The 15,534-nt window shown below is 42.3% G+C and overlaps 1 protein-coding gene across 2 annotated transcripts in view; it reads right to left on the bottom strand.

The window, feature by feature from the left end:
- Nucleotides 1–14,876, bottom strand: part of DAB1 (DAB adaptor protein 1) — a 1,094,329-nt gene extending 1,079,453 nt beyond the window's left edge. For both annotated transcript variants that reach the window (XM_045857163.1, XM_045857172.1), the window contains exon 1: nucleotides 14,679–14,876. The gene's annotated coding sequence lies outside the window, so the exon portion shown is untranslated. The remainder of the gene's footprint in view (nucleotides 1–14,678) is intronic.
- Between the last annotated feature and the right edge of the window lie 658 nt (nucleotides 14,877–15,534).

Below are 15,534 nucleotides of genomic sequence, written 5' to 3'. Positions count from 1 at the left end.
AGCCCAACACCACACAAGCCAATGCCAATTCTACAGTTCAAACCAACAAAACCCAGTGCATTTTCCATGTTAGAAGAGGAAATCTAAACTTTGTTATGCTCCTTTCACAGTTTTTTGAATCATAATACAAGGTCCCAGAGAAGTAATGCCATTGAGTGTGGTTGGTAGGTTAATAATATGGGTGTAATAATTTATACTTTTAACTTGAACATTTCACCTACATTGCCATACAGTGTGCTTGAGTGTGATATTGTACAGAATTACATGCTTATGAATTTGTAATAAAAGATTTTTATGAAATAAAAAGGGGTGTTATTTGTGCTGGACTCTGTATATTAGGGCTGGAAAGGTTCTGAATTGTCACTGGAAGCCTGGAACCCAGAGACATTAAACAAGATGCGGAGGCTCAAACATCAAGAGAGGGCTAGGTCCTTGATCTTCAGGTTCCCTCCAGGGCAGTGCTCTTCCCACGCTACTTCCATTCAGACCCCAATAACAAGGAGTATTCCTCCAGAAACTTGTAACAAAAACAGGACAAAAATTTTATGTTGTCCCCTTAAAAACAGTAGATGCCTGTGACTAATGTATTTCCTTTTGACACAAAACTTTACTTCTAATGAAGCAATAATGTTAATGTGGTGAGAGAAACAGGCACAGAAGGAAAGAATCAGATGAGTTCCCTACATGCAGTAGGGGCTCAAAAAATGTTAGCTGAATTGAATGTAGTGAAATAAGTGTGGGCCCACAGGGAAAAGAGAGAAAGCAAAGGTACTCTGCACATACATCAGTGGAAATGCATCCATTCTGTGTAAGATACTGTGTTGGGAGTTTGGCACATAGAAGACATTTGCCATATTCTAAGCTGGTTTCCGACATCAGCTCAAAGCTCCTACTGTCTTAACATGGAATGCTCACAGAGAGAATGCAGCGGGATGTGTGCTTCCAGGCAATCCCCTGGAAAATGTTTGACCTTCGCTGAAGTTTTGACACTGTTTTCAGTGTCACCTCAGTGTCAATTTTTTTTTTTAGGGAAAAATTCTGGAGTAAAGAAAGAAGCATGTAAAGGCGGTAGAACTGTTAGTGAAATCCTGGTGACAGGGCAATTACTGAAACCTGATGTCAAGAAGCATTCTCTTGCACTGTCACTGAACTGCTCTGTAAATGATTTTGCCTGATGGTGACTCCCACCAATTTCTGTTTCTTTTCACTCCTCCTCTCAATCCATGGGCAGTTTCAAAGAATGTTGGGTGGGTTCCACAGGAGGCAGGAAATGTCACAGATCACCACTTAATACTTTGGTCTACAGGGTGTTCTAGTGATATTAGCAGGTGCTAAACCCCTGTCATGACGATGATTATCTTATAATCAAAGGAATAGCACACTTGTAGTGTGTTTACTACATGGTCTATGCCAACCACTTAATGTGCATTATTTTATTTAGCTTTCATACAACAATCCTATGATGTTTAACTTGCCTAAAGCTATATAACCACGTAATGGCAAAGACAGATTCCAATTTCAAAGCCTGTATCCTTTGCCAGTTCTCTATCATTCATTCTTTTATTCATTTGCACAACTACTATGTCAGAGGCAATGCACTAGCCACTGGGAAACAGAGATAAAAGATAAAGACCATGCTCTCAGGAAGCTTGCAATAACACCAGCAGTTAGATAAGCCAAAGGTGACAATACTATGTGCTAAATGTAGTGACAGAAGGGATTACTGGGTGCCTTGGGCATATCCAGGAGGGACACCTAATTCAGTCTAGAAAGAGACAAAGAAGATTCCCAGAGCATATGATGCTTCAGTCTGGAAAGTTCTGTAGAATTCTGTCAAATGAAGGAGGGCATGAAGGGCAATTCATCAGACATATGGAGGCATGGGAGAGTGTGGGTACCTTCAACGGTTTTCCAAGTAGATCACAATGGCTTGCACCTGGACAAGAGAGCCAGCTGGGAAATAGAAGAAGGTTGCAGAGGAATGAGGCTGAAAAACACAGGGTAATAACTGAGGAGGGCTTTTCTGCCATGCTAAGGAGTTTGAGCTTTATCCTGAAGGCCATGGTGGCCCCTGAGGGTTTCTAAGCAAGTGTGTGAGGTTCAAAAGGAACACTTGCTGTCTACTTCCATTCCACTCCCTAGGAGGGCAAAACAGGGCAGCAACACTTCCATCCCCTCTCCTCGAAGCAAAGGGACTGATTTATCTTTTAGGTGAAATCAGGAGAAGAGAGCAAATATGTGTGGCTATAGCTGTTTTAGTCTAGGCTCAGCACCATTCCAACTCCATTTTTGTGTTGTGTTTCTCATGCTTCTGTGTGAGACCCAGAAGTGAGTACAGGGTGCTCTGGGGACACCAAGCAGACTCGTGTATGAGAAGGAGAAAGTGAAAGAGAGGCAGTATCTGCCATGTGTACAGAGGGTAACTCTTCTGGGACAAAGATTTATCTGTCCCTGGTATAGCTGGACAACTGTCCTGATATCCAAACTTGGCTCACTTGTCCCTCCCGGAATGCTGTATGCTACCCAACACCCACTAATACATTTCTTTCCACTAAACAGTCATCTATGATTAAGAACCAAGCTAATGCAACAGAACAGCTCCTTTCCTTCTCTCATTCAGAGCCGTCTGACCTCAGATCCTCATTCACAGCTCACCCAAGAAGTAAGCATGTGAGGCCACTTGTGTTCCCATAGCAGAAAGGGAGACCTGTTGATATGCAGCTTAGACCAACTTAGAAATTTCAGGAAGCTTGATGTAGCTACAAAACCTAAGTTATCCAGTCAAGCTTTAACAGAAAGAAGGCTCAGGTTTTCATCATTGTGTAACTTCAGTGTTCAACGTCCATTCTGTTTTTAACTTGGAAGAAGAAAGAGCATGAATAAATATCAACTCTCAAAATCTTCCACCACCTAAAAAAGATGAATCTCATTTGTGCTTCTGAAGCAGGGAGACCAGTTAGAATCAGCCATTTGGCTGGAACAGACCCAATTCCAGAATCAATCTGGAGTAGGGAAAGGGATGCTTTTGTGTTAATCAGAAAGGCAATAGGAGCCCATGGGGTACAGAAACTTCATCTAGGAAAAGCAGTCTGTTGATTATCAGAAAACCCCTTTTCCAAAAGAGGTCATAATCTCAAACTCTCAGCTCATTTGTATTATTTGCAGGGGGTTGATTTCCCCCATTGACACTCACAGAGTTCCCAACACACCTGCTTCCAAAGCATGTTTCCCACACCTGAACCTCTTGGAGCTGAAGATTAAGAATTAATAAGAAATAGGAATCAAGGACATCCAAGCTTGGCTCACTTGTCCCTCCCAGAATGGTGTATGCTACCCAACACCTACTAATACATTTCTTTCCACTACACAGTCATCTATGATTAAGAACCAAGCTGATGCAACAGAACAGCTCCTTTCCTTCTCTTATTCAGAGCTGTCTAACCTCAGAAGATCCTTATTCACAGCTCACCCAAAAAGTAAGCATGTGAGGCCACTTGTGCTCCCATTGAGTGAAGCCAAATAGGACATAAGCTAAATTACAGGGAAATCATCCAGGAAGCCCAAAGTCTAGTCCCTGAGCCTCATGTTATTAATCTCAATTCTCCTCCCTGCCTGTTCGCCTCACTAAAACAAGGAGAGAAAGATTGAAAATAAAGCTGTCTTTGTTGAATAACTATTTCGCAGTGCATACAACAATGGGAGGTGGGGAGCAAAAAAAGTACACAATGGCACTGGCAACCTGACAAGAGGCTGAGGGGACACTGGGAATGATGACAGGAAGTATGGTAGACACTGCTAGTGTGTACACCAACACCTGTTCTCCCATTTTCTAACATAGTACCCCAATTCTGGCATATGCACACCCAGAATAAAGACGATACTCCTTAGTCTCCCTTCTGTTAGAGGTGTCCAGTTGACATGGCCCTGGCCAAAGATGATGTAAAAAGAAATGGATACCCTTGAAAGAAATGAGGAAGTCCTCCTCTGACCCCTTTTCTCTCCCGCAGCCTTCCAGTTTGAATGAGAATGTGGTAATGCACTGTCATGTATCATGGAGATAACAGCAGAGTCCTAGGAGTAAGGAGCAGCAAGCCAGAGAAGCCTGGGATGACTTCACAGTCCAGAGTTGGCCAATGTGCTCAGACTTTTACAAGCCCGAGACATGTATGTCTACCATTTTAAAGACAGTGGTAAGCCACTTCATTTGGGATTTTGGCTACATGCAGCTGGACGTATATCCTAATTAATTGAGAAGGCAAGGCACCACTTCACTTATCTAGCAACTTCACTTTTCAAAAACACAGTTGCAAACAAAAAAAGAACCTAAACAGTCAAAGTAATATTTTCACTGGAAGTTGATGCACTTTATTCATAGTAATGGTACCCAGGCCAAGGCTTGGTTGGTGCTTATTAACCCTTATCATATACACATTTCCAATGAGAGTGATTCCTGATATATTAATCCATAGCCAATGCAAAGATGGATAGAGAGGGAAGAGAACTGCCTTTAGAGGCAGAAAAACTGCTAATACCAAGGCAAGATAGCACAATCTGACAGAAAAGACTGAAAAGACTGAAAAAGTATAAAAAATAACTATGAGAATTTAAAATCCACACATGCATAGGTGTGGGCCACAACTATATAGGGGCAAACAGCTCTGCATTTCTAAACAGCCCTTAAGAATATCAAGTAGATAGTCTCACACAATAATTGATGTTTATAAAGATATTTCTGAGTGATACTCTATTTTAAAACATAGGGAAGTGGGTAATTCACTTATAAATATTTCCAGAACATTAGCCATTTTGAAACTTCACTTATTTGAGACATCTCAGTCTATGTGATAGCACATAAACAAATTATTTCATATATTTCAATGTTAAATGAAATACATTAGGATATCACACATGTAGTCAGTGTTACAACCATTTATTCTGGACCTAGATTTTCTCAGGCCTTGCCCTAGATGTGAGGCCCTAGAGATAAGTCAGATATTGCTGTCTAGTAACTCATGATCTAGTTTGGATGCAAAGAGATCATTATAATACTAGATCAAACTTCTAGAGAATGAAAATGATATGCAATGTGGATAAAAAGAAAAAGATTACAATCTATAATATAAAAGGAAACTTTACAAATTGATTAAAAAGACAAACTATCAAAAAGAAAAATGGGCAAGGATGATGAATTAACTGTCCACAAAGAAGCAAATTCAGATACTCAGTAAAAGTGAAATGATGCTCCTCTTTGGTAGTCATTAAGAAAATACAAATAGCAATGAGATCATTACCTATAAGGTTAGCAAACATGAAAGAGAATGATAATACATGCTGCTGGCAAAGATATAGGGAAAATGTCACTTCATGCATGCTAATGGAAATATGATTACATTCTCATTTGAAAAATATATGGCACCATCTACTAAAACTTTAAAAAGCACATATCCTTTGATTCAGAAATAATTAGTTTTAGGAATCTACTCATGCTATCATCAATAAATTAACAAACAACAAGTGCTGGCAAGGATGAGGAGAAAAGAGAACCCTAATGCACTGTTATTGGGAATGCAGATTGGTACAGCCACTGTGAAAAGAAATATGGAGTTACCTCAAAAAATTAAAAATGGAACTGCCTTAATGACCCAGCGATTCCACTTCTGGGAATTTATCTGAAGAAACCGGAAATACTAATTCAAAAGAATATATGCACCCCTATGTTCATTGCAGCATTATTTACAGTAGCCAAGATTTGGAAGAAGCCCAAGTGTCCATCAGTAGACAAGTGGATAAAACAGCTATTATACATGTATACAATGGAATACTACTCGGCTGTAAAAAAAAAAAAAAGAAGAAAATTTTACCCTTTGCCACGGTATGGATAGACCTGGAGAACATTATGTTAAGTGAAATAAGCCAGTCAGAGATAAACAAGTGCCATATGATTTCACTCATATGTGGAATCTAATGAACAAACTGGATTAACAAGTAAAACAGAAACAGACTCATAGATGGAGAGCAGGCTGACAGCTCTGGGAGAGGGGCTTGGGGAGTCGAGGGATTGAGCAAAAAAGAAAAGGAACTCATGGACACAGACACAGCAAGGCGATGAAGGGGTTGAGGTAGAAACTGGTATGCAGGGATAAATGGTAATAAAAAATACAGTAAAAATGAAGTATTAAAAAATGTTAAAGCATCAACAGATAATGATACATGTAGAAGGATGCTTATTTTAGCATTGTTTATAAAAATTAATGGGACAAATATAAGTACCCATCAGTAGAGAAATGGTTGAAAATCTATGACAAACCATATCATTGAAACTTATGCAGCCATTGAAAAAAGTAACATGTCTATACCAACTGACAGACAGAAGGCTGGAGGGAGATAGTTTTCCATAATCTTTAAAGTAAGAAAAGCAATATGCAAAGGGATGTATATATAATTTCATTTTAAAAATCAGTGACAAAAATACCTATGTATGTAAATATGTATGTGCATAAACACATAGGTATGTTACAGAAGCTTGAAGGAAGATATGGAAGATATCTAGGTTGTTAGACTAGTGTGTGGGGCATGGGAGAGTAAATAAACCATAAAAAATGTTTAAAAATGGATGTCCACAATAAAAATCAAACTTGCATAATAAGGCAGTCATGTAAAATTATATCTATTTACACATGCTAGTAGTTATGTCTATAGAGATAAATGAAAGGATAGTCACCATATAACAAACAACTAACTCAAAGAAGTGGAATTTCAAGTGATTTTTACTAACTCCTTATACTTTCCTATACTTTTGCATCTTTTTACAATTAATGTGTATTATTTATATGATTTCAAAAGTTAATGATAAAGTGATTTTGAGAAAGCACTGTTAGCTCTGGTGAATATTGAGTGCAGTTAACAATGAAGACCGTGCAGGACTTGGCACCTTACCTCAGCTTTAAGAGACCACTGGATTGGGAAGAGATGTGAAACGGGAGAGTATTCCTGGCAGGAAGAATGGCATAAGCAAAAATATGGAAGTAGAAGTAAGTGTGGGGACTAACCCTACATGAGTCCACCTCATCTGGAACAGGAGGTAAAAAAGAAACAATGGCAAGAGTCCTGTGACCATAGTAACACTAGACAGATAAGTAGAAATGGCCACCAGAATGCATGTACAAAAATGCAATTTTTGGAGTTACCATTAACAAATGAAAACAGCTTGGTTTCTTCAAGTTCTATAAATAAACAAATATTTTGAGTTCTTAGGACTCTGTCCATGGTGACACCATGTGTTTCATTCAGATGTAAACTTCAGTTTGGTAGCAGTTTCATTTCAAACCCTCCTTCCTGTCAGTTTCCAACTCAGCTGTAAATATTTGCTTGGAGAAAAAATGTCACTAAAGAGCTAAGCTCAAGCTTCCAAAAAATGGTCGTTTTGAAACAAGTTGTATCTCATGTGTTAATTAAACAAGAAGTCTCAAGACCTAAGGCTCAGAGCCTATTTCAGAAAAGAAAAAGAATTGTTTCATTTATTAAAAGCCTCTGAATACAAATGAATTCTTTATTTGGTATTCATTTATAGTTAATTCTTTCCCCTTTGAAATAGGAACTTCATGTAGTTTGCTGAATTGATGGTTATTTCATGTCACTGTGTCTCCTGTCCTCCACAATAGGATGGTTGTGTAAGTCACAAGTGAACAACTGTTAATGATGTAGCATTCTTGCATTACCAGCAACAAAGAAGGAGCCTGAATGTCACCAAGTAGTGGCCACTTCCTTGTCTAAACCAAACAGTGTCACACGGCTGCCCAAGGTAGTTGATTTTAACCTGAGAAATACTCCCTTCCCTCGGTTACAAGGCATCTCTTGCTCTCTCTCAGTGGGGGGTTAAAGTTACAAGGACCCCAAAGTTCCTATTTCTATCACCAAATTAGGCAGCATGGCAGGAAATATTATTCTATTTCCAGGAAACTGAAAGAGATGCACAGAACCATCGGGTGACTCTTTATACACCTGATGATGAAATAGGAGAAAACTCTCTGAAATGCAAAGCCTGTTTCTTTCTAAACAATGATCTTTCTGGGCATTGAGTTAAGAATAAAAAATAAACCAAGGGAAATTTCATCACTTCATGCTTTGCAGGATGTTGAGAGCAGCAAAACGGATCACTGAAAAAAAAGTTAGAAGAATGAAATGAGAAGAGATGTTGAGACCAGACACATGGGTTCCCAACCTCAGTCCTGCATTTACTGGTAACTCTGAGCACTGATTTAATCTCATTAAGCTTCATTTCCCTCCTATGGAAATATGGAGGTGTTTCCAGAATTAATAGGATAACATATGAAAAGTGTCCATAAGCACAAGAGAGGTACTTCATAAAAATAATTGGTATGAAGGAATCTGTAATGACAGTGATGATGACATTAGTGGTGGGTGTGGTTGTGATGATGATGATGATGATGAGGATGATGACAAAACAATGGTTTTACTGCTAAGTAATGCTAGGATCTTAAACTGGTCCTAGAATGTTATATACTTGAATAGCAAAGAACACAGCATAGCTATGCTTATATCCCCTATATCTATATCTATATCTATATCTATATCTATATCTATATTTATATCTACTGCTTATCTGCACCTCATATCTTTTATCTGGAGAGTACAAAGATGAAACAAGTTAATATATCTAAAGTGTTTAGAGAAGCATTTAATCCAGAGTAATCTTTCCCCTTTCTCAGATGAAGTAATTGGACAAAAGGATCTGCAAGTTCAAATTCTATTATGTCAACGGTCAAGATTTCCAATACAGGAGAAACATAATGTGGCCAAAAGAGTACAGTCTATAGAGTCAGAAAGAGTTTAGTTCAGATCCAAGTTTTGAAATGCACTAGCTGGGTAAGCTAGGACAAATTCATGTCTCTGTCCATGGTTTACTTGTCTACTCATAAAAACTCAGCAAATATTTTATTGGCATTTATTGTGCCAGGCACTGTTTTATGTAAGGATCATAGTACTATTTCTAGAATGTGAGAAGAATTAAATGAGAGCATACAAGTTGTATGCCCTACCTAGTATCTGACACACATCAAGCACTCAATGACATGAGCTGCATCCCACCTGAAGGCAGATGCTATGAAAGCAAAGCTCTGGAGGCCTCCAGCACCCACTGCCTCACTGAAAAAAAATCCCAACACTGAAGTTTCAAGCCATCCCATTAGGTTTTGTATCATATCTACAGAACCACAACAGTGTCCATAGCTACTTACCATCTCAAGAAAATGCCTCTTTCCATGCTTATGGTTTAAAGAAGACTTCAGATATGCAGATGGGCAGAATTGGGAAGCAGCCCTACCAGCCAGACTTCGGTTCCATTAAGTCACTGTACCATGATAAAAGCAGGAGGCTCCATGCCCTGTTCTGGGGCCAACTCTCAGATCTAAAAATAGGGAGTGAGTCTGGGGCCCAAAGACCTGTGTTCAATACCTTCTACCTCTTCCTGGCCCTAGGGGCTTGGCCAAGTCACATTAACTTCTCACATGTGCCTCCATTTCTCATCTGGAAAAGAGTAATGACACCTAGTTGGAAGGACAACTCTGAAGCTCTGAGCAAATATTAGGCATATAAAGTTGAGTTAGATGCCTCTCCCCTAGGTACCCACAGACCCATTTGTGGAGTAGAGCAGAAAGAGCAGAAGCAATAAAATAAAGGAGATCTGGGTTTGACACCAGGCCCCACTACCCCTCCTCTTTCTGACCTGGCCAATTTATGTCACCTCTTGGAGCCTAGCTTTCTTTATCTGTAAAATAAGGATTATAGCACTAATCACATAGGAAATTGTGAACATTAGTGAAACAATTTATTTAATGTAATTGAAAAAGTGAACCCTACTGGCATTCCATATTTGTCGGGCACAAATTACATGTACAGCACTGCATTGCATTACTGGATATACATAGGTATACATAGATATATATATTACATGATTTCTTTATATGATCTAGCTAGGAGAATAAGACATAAAACAAAGGTAAAGAAGAAAATCAAGTATTCAACAACATGTGCATTAAAAAGCAGAGGGTATTTCCAATGTTCATAGCAGCACAATTTACAATAACCAAATGCTGGAAGCAACCTAGGTGCCCATCAGTAAATGAATGGATCAAAAACAATGGCACATTTACACAATGGAATTCTGTGCAGCAGAAAGAAAGAAGGAGCTCCTACCCTTTGCAACAGCATGGATGGAGCTGGAAAGCATTATGCTAAGCGAAATAAGCCAGGCTGTGAAAGACAAATACCATATGATCTCACCTTTAACAAGAACCTAAATAACAAAACAAACAAACAAGCAAAATATAGCCAAAGACACTGAAATAGAGAACAGGCTGACAGTGACCAGAGGGGAGTGGGGAGGGAATCTCAGGGGAATTTTATGGGAGAATGGGAAGGGTTTACAGGAACAAATATAAAGGACACATGGACAAAAACTAGGGGGGTGGAAATGGATGGGAGGTGGGGAGGGAAGGGTGGGTGGGCTGGGATGGGAGTAAAGGACAGAAAACTGTACTTGAACAATGATTAAAATAAAATTAGAAATAGAAAAAAAAGGAGAAGGTATTTAGGTGGGATGAGGACAAGGATTTTCACATACTTCTACATCATTTGAATGTTTAAAGCCTGTATTATTTTTCAATCAAAAGAAAGAAAAATGGAAATAAGAGTAAGAGAAAATAAGAAATAAATGAAAAAGATTTCATGGGGCTTCCTTTAGAAGCTCTTAAAATGAATGCATTCATTAAACATAAATCATAGACCTTGTGCCAAACAAGGTGTTATACATTGAGATTGAAGAGGTGAAGAGGGACCCACCTAGAAGTAACTTGCTATCTATTGGAAGAGAAACACATGAATTATAACAGAGCACTTCAGGAGAGGGTATTAGGAAGTTAAAAAACCCAGGCTTACTGAGGGAAAGAGAACTCTGTGTGGAGGTCGTTTCTGAGATGGATCCTGAAGGATGAGTAGTTTATCATGTAAAAGACTAGGAATGTTACACCTGCAAAGGTATGAAAAGCATGTGTGTGGTATATACATGTAATATAATTATAGTGTGCATATGTAATGTGTGTATAAGAGTGTGTGTGAGGGTATGTGTGTGAGCATATGTGAGAATATGTGTAATGCGTTAGATATGCAGACGGGGAGAATTGGGAAGTAGCCCCACCTGCCCTGACAGTCAGACTTCTCTCATTAAGTGTGTATGAGAGGGTGTGGGTTTGTATGTGTGTGTCTGTGTGTGAGGTTGTGTTTGATGCTGTGTGTTCGTGTATGTGTGTGAGATGCAATGTGTGTGTCTGTGAGTGGGAAGCACATTAGGAAGGAGGCAGAAAGCCAGGCTATGAAAGGCTTTGAGGTCTATGGTCAGAGATTTGAGTAATGTCCTTTAGGCACAGAGAGATGTTTAATTTTTTGATCTAGGGAGTAACATGAGCAAAGCTATGTTTTAAGAAAGTAATGTTACCATTGGAGGAGGGGCATACTGGAGGCCAGGACATGAGTCAGGAGGCTCTGAAGATGGTCTGACATGGGGACAAGGAGGCTGGAGAGGAGAATATGAATTGCAATCATTTTCCCATCACTCTTAGTTCTGGGTGGCAGGTAAGAGTGTTTACTATACTTTCCTTCAAGTTTCTTTTTTCCCTCAAGGTTAAATAAACTAAAAATACACTCTTTAAAAAGTCAACTATTCTATGGAAGACATCTAAAACAAACAACAAATATCTCAGCTCCAAAGTTGTTCCAACACCCAGGCAGTCCAAATGGAGTGCCTCAACTCAGCCCAGCATATGCTGTTGGGGCTATCTAAGCAAAGCACATCTACTAAGCAAATAGATCCCCTCTGAGCCCCAACCCCACCCCAACAGCCAGAGTCAGCATTCAAGGAAGAAATGAGAAATGGAGTTAATGGTTTTCTGTGGCACGTTTCTTTCATAAGTAATTATCTCAGTATGTGAAACCTGAGTTGCAAGTAAGTCTACCTGGAATGTCTTTGGCAGTTTGGGGTTTTCCTTTACATTTTTCCAAGACATATGATTAACAAGACGTCGCTTCTTGTGGGACCCTCTCTTCCCTTCTCTGTACTAGAATTCCTCATCTCTGTGTTCCCTCACTGCTGCCTCCCCCTCCCCCTCCTCTTCCTTCCCTTCTTTCTCCTCCCGGTCCTCTCTCATTCTCTCTCTCCTACCTCTTTCCCACTGTGTGGCTGTATTTGAAGTCAAGCTTTCTCTGAGTCTCTATACCTCTCTTACCACTGCCCCTCCACACCTCTTCCTCTCTTTCCTTTCCTCTCTCCTTTCTTCTCCTCTCATATCCTTTCCTACTATATTAAATAGCTTCAATTTTAGAAAAGGAGCAAGGTCTTTGCTAGTATAAGAGTATGACTCATAAATATGGTCACAATAAGCTGACTGAGTCCAGCATTAAGAAAAAGATCTTGGAAAAGAGAAGGGCTGAATGGTGGGTGGCCCTTCATTTTGAGGGAGGTGGATGGAACCTGTGGCTCCCAGTTGTCTCTGGACATAGGTATCAATAGGCAGTCTTCCAGCTGGGTGATTCCCATTTGCTAATAAGCCCCAGCCAGCCAGACCCCATCCCTTTCCACTGGGAGTGAGGTGGCACTGCCACTGTCAAATTGCACTGCTCAGCTACTCCTCAGGCTAAGCTAGGAAAGGAAGAAAAGTCATAAAATTCAGCATGAGCTAATGTCAGCCCTGGAGGAGATCTCAGAGACCACCTGGTCCAGCCTGGTCAGGTCATTAAAGGAGAGACTGGGGCCCCAGGTTGCTAAATGCCAGGGGGTCTTATTATTAGAAAACCCAGATCTGGAACCTGTTGCAAAAATCCCTCTGCTCTGGGAATTCCTCTAGGTTTTTGCCTTCTGAACAAAAATCTATGACATAGGATGAAGAGGTATAAATAGGTTAGAGGAGCTTAAAATAGAGACAGAAAGGGGTTAAAATGCACAGAGTACACTCAGAAATCTACCGCATGCTCCAGGGGAAAAAAAAAGGATTTGACCAGGGAAGTCTGTTGAAGATGGGGCTGCAGTGGTGGAGGGCTTAAGCTCCAAGCTCGGAAGTCTTTTAATATGGCTGTATTGCAATACCGCAGTGCCAAACCCGGCCAGTCCTTCCAAAAGAAAAAGAAAAGGGAAGACCCGTTCAGCAGCAGAACTTCCCAGCCCTGGAAACAGATTGTCTCCCTCTTGCACCCATCTAATAACTGCTTTTTTAACACGAGTCAGAGAAATGTGCATCCTTAAAAAGCACAGCACAGAAACCTCCCTCTGCAATGACAGGGCTCCTCGGACATGAAACTAAAATGCATTCATTGGAACTCAGCCTTCCAAAGCAGCAGCAAAGCCACCTTGAGGCGATTTACAGGCGAGACCCCCTCAAGAAAGGAGGGGGATGGGGCCGGCGAGCAGGGGACACACCTTTTCCGAGCTGTCGGAAACATGCTGCCTTGCAAAGTCCACCTAGGCTGAGTTGCTAAGGGTTAACTTCCTCGGCAAGAATTGATTCTCACACACACAAACACACATCCCTACTACACTCAGACAACTGCCGCCGCTACCACACACTTGAATCTTATTAATCTTAAATTCCCAGAAATTCCCTGATCGGCGCTATCTTTTCCAAACAGCCCCTCCACCTGGGCTGCATTCCCACCTCATCACCAGTGAAAGCCCAGAGAGTGGGCATAATTATTTTCCTACAAGGTTATGCCTAATTGGCCACTAACCTAATTGATTAATCATCTCATTTTTCAAGGCAGCATCAAAGAACCAAGCCGAGGTTGGGGAAGGGGCTAGGGATGGGGAACAAGTGCACGGAGGGTGCGAAGGATAAAATGATGCACTGTGAGAAAGACACCCCCCACCCCCCACCCCCCCACCCCCCCCACCAACCAGCTCGTCTGGTTTCAGAAAACAGAAGTGAACAGGAAAGAACAGAAAACCCGGAATGAGCGGGGAAATGCGCTAAGACTGCAAGGACTGAGCTGGAAGTCTCTATGCTGCCCAGCCAGTCTGAGTTCAGCCGCCTCCGAGGAGGATGAACTTGTTCCCCCAAGCCGGGAAGGGTTAAATGGCTGCGCGTCAACCCAGCCCCAGCTGGCGATGGGGGTGGGGGCGGCAAAAGCCACTGAACTCCCAGTCCCAGTCTCCGAGAGTCTGCACGGGGCCCCAGGGTCGCCCTCCAGCCCTGGCCACAACTTGCTCGGCTCTGCACAGCGGCCCTTGATGCGCCTTTGCGCGCCACCCAAAACTTTGCGCACACTGCAGCCGACGTCCGTTCGTTTTTTCGCAGCGAGTCGCGCTCCGCCAAGTGCAACGGGCAGCCCTCCGCAGCCGCGGGCAGCCCACCGCAGCCACGGCTGCCTGGCTTCAGGCTCCAGACTTTTCCTCGGCTGCCTCCAATTCCCACCCAGGGGGCTCCCTCGCGGCTGCGGGAGCGTGGCTTCTGCCCTGAGGTGGGCAGGCAGTGGGAGCGCAGAGTTCTAGATGACCACCTCGAAGGGTGCAAGCAATACCAGCGGGACATTGGCCCCCAGCAGCCGCCCCCGGCTCGGCACAACCACTCAGAGTCTCCCACCCCCGGGCAGGCGGGCGCAGCATCTCCTCCTACCTTCCAGCCACCAAGGACCACACTCTCTGCTCAGCTCTCTCGACTCATCCTCCGGCTGCAGGAGAAGATGAATGGGCTCCGCTTTTGTTACCTAGGGTTGGCAGGTCCGTGTGGGACCAGGACTCGTGGGAGATGCCGCCAGAGCTGGGTATCCCGAACTGGGGATGCTCACTCCCAGCAGCTCTACCAGCAGCAGTAGCGGCGGTGGCAACGGAGGCAGCAGTAGCAGTAGCAGCAGCAGTAGAGAGAGTGCCGGCTCTCTGCAGGCCACATCTTTCATACCTTATACATCACTACCGCATTCCCCCGAATAGGGGAGCCCTATAGCATCTCGCCACCTAGTGCAGAATGCAGACGCCCAGCAGCAGTGGCTAGGCTGGACATGGCCAGGATGTGAGCACCTGGTGGAGTGACAGACCCCAGCACCCACTCACAGCCTACCTACCCGCTCTGATCACAGTGAAGCCTACAACTTGCATCCATGTTGTTGTCCCCACCCTTTGGAAATGTCTGTTCCCCAGGGAAGCCTGGACTTTAGACCAAGCAATGATTTATTAGGGGGGAGCCATCTCTGAGCTGGTGCGGGAGTCTTGGCCTGCACGTGCTTTTTTACAGGGCCTTACCCTCGCTGGAGTTGGCACACACATGAAGCTTTGCAGCAGCGGGCACACACTATTGCATGTACACACAGCCCTGGGGACACATTTCTGCACTTCTCACAATCAAGTGTGTGGCCACAGGAGACAAGGCTCCAGTTGCAGTTGAGTGACCTTAAGCACTTGGTCCATTGATGGGGCCTCCATTTCTTCATCTGCTTCCCATTTCTTCATCTGCAAAATGGGAATCGGATTAACTG

Source organism: Phyllostomus hastatus, unplaced genomic scaffold (genome assembly GCF_019186645.2).
Source record: "Phyllostomus hastatus isolate PE091 unplaced genomic scaffold, TTU_PhHast_1.1 phas_contig_147, whole genome shotgun sequence".
NCBI lineage: Eukaryota > Metazoa > Chordata > Mammalia > Chiroptera > Phyllostomidae > Phyllostomus > Phyllostomus hastatus.
This window is presented reverse-complemented; position numbering and strand designations above follow the sequence as displayed.